Here is a 5,535-nt window from a genome sequence, read left to right on the forward strand (position 1 = left end):
CATCTTATTAGAGTATAAATTTAAAAATTAAATATAAAAAGTATTTATTTAAATATATTTTAAATTTAACTATAATTTCATTATTGATGAGAATGAAAATTAATAATAATAAGGGTAAAGTATACTTTTTGTCCCTAAAGTTTAATAAAAGTTTCAAGAATATCCATAAGTTTTATTTTGTTTCAATTTTGTCCTAAAAGTTTTCGCCGGCTAAATTTTCAAAAAAAATTAAGACCAATCTAACAATAATGCATAAAAATTATGCTTGATTTGCTTGTATTGAGGGTTGTTCTTATGAAATTGTTGTTGAATTGGTCTTAAATTTTTTAAAAAATTAGCCATTAGGGGTATATTTGATGCAAATTAAAAACTTTTGGGACAAAATTGAAACAAAATAAAACTTAGGGGTATTTTTGAAACTTTTGTAAAACTTCAGGGACAAAAAATATACTAATAATAATAATTTTTTGTTAAACAATTATTGTCCCATCTGAACCGAATTAGATACCTATATGCTAATGGAAAAGTATAAGTGGACAATGAAAATACTAAATAATGTGAACAATGGATATGTCGAATGTTTAATTCAATAGGTATGCAGATGATTATGTTCATTATTTTTAATTGGATGGTTATTTTTTTTTTTGTTTAATTACTCTGCTGGTCCCTATAGTTTCGCAAAATTTTCAATTAGGTCCCTATAATTTTTTTTCTTTTAATTGAGTCATTGCACTAATTTTTTTTAATTGGGTCCTCACACTTTTTTTTCCTTTTATTTAGGTCCCTGTACCAATTCTTTTTTTTAGTTGGGTCCCTATAAAATTAAGCCAATTACTACTAAGATGGACTTAATTGAAAAAAAATTGGTGCAGGGACCCAATTAAAAAGAAAAAAAGTATATGGACCTAATTAAAAATTTCACGAAACTATAGGGACCAACAGAGTAATTAAACCTTTCTTTTTATTCGATTTACTCATGCACAGTTAATAATGACTGAATGTTCAATTCACTAGTGTGCGAATAGTTATCCTAATGTTAAAGTTTAGAAAGTAATTTGGAATGGAATGTTTTTTTACTTTATTGAGTTAATTCTATAACTCATTGTTCACATTATTTATAAAAATTATTGTCCACCTAACAAAATTCCTAACTAATAAAGTACTCGTACTACTTAATCCCCTACTAATGTTTTCCATGATGATAGAACCAAAAGCATAATTAAAAACCTAAGCACACAAAGTAATTAGCACCAAGATATTTCCATTTTGAAACAAATTTAACCAACAAACGAAATGTAAACTTACCTGAAGAAAATTTTTATAGTTAGGTAAGGTTTGGAAAAATTTCTACTAAAGTTGTCAAATTTGTGAGTCTAAATAAACTCGTAGAACTTATCTAGATTTGACTCGTAGATTTGACTCGTAAACTCGTATGTTACGATTCTTTAAAACACAATTTTAAAATTAATAATTTCAACTACAAAATACATCAAAAACTAAAATAGTAGTAAAATTTATAAGAAGTAGTACATTCAAATTCTCAACAACTATGCAATAAGTACTTATAATTAAATATTTAAAGAGTCTAAATTAGGACAACATAAAATATACTCAAAGACAATCAAAGCATCATGTAGTAGATAACATAAAAGAATATAACAAATTGATCCTTAAACATTCAAGTTCAACTTGATATATTAATTAAAGTGAATTATAGGGTACAGAGCAAAAGTCATACAGATTTAAAGATTTGCTTACTAAACTACACTTTTCAAAGCCACATTTTTTACTTAAAATCGTAGCTCTTCACAAAGAAAAGCGTCACCTAATGAAAAAAAGTAAATTAGAAGATTTAAGAGAAGAAATAATTAAGTTATCAAAATTAATAGATCAAAAATTAACGATTTTAACTAATGGTAACTGTAATGACACCGAATTCTTAAAATCAATACAAAATGATTTTTCTCAAAATCTTTATTTTACTATAAGTTTTATTGAAGGAAGAAAATATCAATTTAGAAAAAGAAAATACTATCCAAACTGGAGAAAAAAGAGGTATTTTAGGAAGAGAAATAACAATAAAACAAAAGACAAAAAAATGACTATTGTTAGAATGTAGAGATCTTTTGGAAAAAGGAATTATAAGATTAAGTAGAAGTCCTCATGCGGCTTCAGCCTTTTATGTCGAAAACAATAATGAAATTAAAAGGGGAAAACGAAGAATGGTTATTAACTATAAGAAGATGAATGAAGCAACTATTGGTGATGCTCATAAACTTCCAAGAAAAGATTTTATTTTAGAAAAAATCAAAGGAGCAACTTGGTTTTCATCTCTTGATGCAAAATCAGGATATTGGCAACTTCGTTTAAACGAAGAAACAAAGAAATTAACTACTTTTACTTTCCCAACAAAAGAATCAACAAGTGTGTTGCTCTATGAATGAAATGTATTACCATTCAGATTAAAACAAGCCCCAGGTATTTATTAAAGATTTATGGAAGAAAATCTAAAAGAATTAAATGAATTTATTTTAGTGTACATTGATGATATACTAATTTTTACAAAACAGGATAAAGAAGATCATCTTCAAAAATTATTAATAGTTTTAGAAAGATGTAAAGAAAAAGGATTAGTTCTTAGCAAAAAGAAAGCAAGAATAGCAAAACAAGAAATAGAGTTTCTTGGATTAATTCTATCCACTCAAGGAAAGCTAAAACTTCAACCTAATGTTCTAGAAAAGGTAAATTTATTTCCTAATAAAATAGAAGATAGAAAACAATTACAAAGATTTTTAGGGTGTATAAATTATATTTCTGATCAAGGATTTTTAAAGAATGTTACAGAATACACTAAAAGCTTATTTCCAAAAATAAGTACTAAAAAAGAATGGAAATAGGATGAAAAAGATAGTATGCAAATTCAAAGAGTTAAAGAATTATGTGAAAAACTTCCAGAACTTTATATTCCAGAAGAAAACGACTACTTAATAGTAGAAACAGATGCTTCAGACATAACCTGGTCAGGATGTCTAAAAGCTAAGAAAGCTATAAAAAGTTTGGAACAAGAAAAAGAATCACTAGATTCTAAATATTCCCCAAAGGAATTACTTTGCATGTATATTTTAGGGACTTTTACTCCAACAGAACAGAGATATACCACTCATGAAAAGGAAACTCTAGCAGCAATTAAATCTCTTAAGAAATGGAAAATTGATTTACTACCCAGAGAATTTACATTAAGGACAGATTCAAATTACCTAACAGGTTTCATACGATATAATTTAAAAGTTGATTATAATCATGGACGATTGGTAAGATGGCAATTATTTTTGTTACAATATCCAATAAAAATTGAATATATTAAGGGTGACAAAAATGTTATTGCAGATACATTAACAAGAGAATGGAGTTCGTCTACAACGCATTAGATCAAGAAATTTAAAAATATGAGCAAGAACTCGAAAAATGCAAGCATTGTCAGCAAATAAGGACACAGATCCAATCTCTCAAGAAGGCCATTGAAGCAATGAAATCAACACAATGAGCAAAACCATCAGAGTTCAGCCAGCTAAGCATGGTGGACAAATCAGGTGAAGAAAAAATTTCAGAAAATAAAACAATTGCTGAAATTATTAAAAAATCCACCCAAGATAAAAAATATTATGTAATTTATAATGGCCCCATGAAAGGAGTATATGATGCCTGGGAAAAAGCAGCACCATTCACACATCAATCAAGGATAATTCATAAAGGAGGGTTTTTAACACTGGAAGAGGCAAAGGAATCCTTCAGGGAATATGAAGCTCTTCATCCAGAGCAAACTCTAAAAAGAGCGGATAAAGCTCCAATTCAAACCTAGAGAACAGGTATAATAAGAAACATTCCTACAAGGGCTGAAATCAAGGAAAAGAAAAGGGTATGTATATCAAATCTCAGAGAAACCCTTAACATAGTCCTGAATTGGACCGAAGAAAAAAGGGCAATTTTGGGATATTATCCTATTGCCAAGGAACAGCTAACAAAGCTGGTTATATTTCCAGATGCTTCTCCATCTGACACCTATCAGTTTTTCCAGTATGGATTAATTGATACAATTTTAATTTTTAATGATCTAAAAATTATTAGTGAGTTTCCTGTAGGATTCGTTGATGCAGTGAAGAGATTTAAAAATATGATTGACAATGTAAATCCAAGGGATATATCCCTAAAATTTACAAACAGTCAACCTATTTTTAATGAAGAAGAAGAATGCTTGGTTCCAGCACACCAAGTAATATTCATGTCCGTCTTCCCAGGAAATTTTCAACCAATTGATCAGATTCAAGATTTAACAATTTACAGTCATGAAGGAAGGCTAGCCAGCACATTAGCAAGGGTCTTTGAAAGAACTCAAAAAATAACGAAGGAATCTCACACAAGGATTAATTATAAAAGTAGAAATACTCTGCTTGTGTCCAGTAAAAGAAATGAAATTGAAGAAAGAGAGATGAGACTCTTGTTGGAATTTGAATCAGCATTCTACAGCTTATCTGGACTTTTAGAAAAGCTCCCTAAAGGGATAAAGAGGAATCTCTGCTATTTGATAAAAGACAGAGAAGACCACAAGTGCCAGCTATGTGCCTCAGAGATATCTGAAGAAAGCAATAATGAAACGGAATCAACTCACATGATGAAGGAAGAAGACAATGCATCTGAGGGTCACATGATAAAAGAGAAAGACAGTGCATCTGAAGCATCTCTCAACATTATTGCATAGTGACGTAAGCACTTAGGTCATAGAGCACCAACAATGTAGCTGGTGCAAGAGAACAAACAATGACGTAAGCAATGACGTCATAAGAAGGGTAAGGATGGGAATTGTCCATCAAACCCAACTATTATAAATAGGTTACTTAGGCAATTGTAGAAGGCATCAGACAATAGGAAGCAGGAGGCTAAGAGTACTCATATGCTAGGAGAGCAAGGAAGAAGCTGTCGAGGCGATTCTATAGTCTGAGGAAGAATTCCCTTAGGGAAAAATAGTTCTAAACTCCCCTCTGGAGTTAGTATCTACAATCTCCCCTCTGGAGATAAAAATCCCTTATGTAAAATATACTAAATAAAGGAAGTTGTTCTCCAGAAAGGTACATCTTCATTCTAGTCTTCAATTATGAATTATTTAGAAAGTTTAGAATTAACAGAAGAATCTGATTATTATAGATTAACTGCTTTATTAGATAATGAAAAGCAGGCTGTTCTAAAAACAAAATTAAATCTCAAATCAAATGAAAATTTTAATAAACAAGATCTTTTAAAAGAAGTTTTTAATAGAAAAAATATAATATACTATGGAAAAATTCAACTTGAAGCTCCTATAAAGATAAAATCTGCCAATGGAGAACTTGAAATAGCTTTGATAAATAATGAAGAATTAAGTAAACAGATTGAAAAAATTAAGGATCAACAAAAAATATCTAAAATTAGATGGATTCATATTAGTACTATACAAGTCTTAATCAAATCTACATATATGAAAGGAATTAATTCACCAATAAG

The sequence above is a fragment of the Arachis ipaensis genome, chromosome B03 (assembly GCF_000816755.2).
Source record: "Arachis ipaensis cultivar K30076 chromosome B03, Araip1.1, whole genome shotgun sequence".
Classification (NCBI taxonomy): domain Eukaryota; kingdom Viridiplantae; phylum Streptophyta; class Magnoliopsida; order Fabales; family Fabaceae; genus Arachis; species Arachis ipaensis.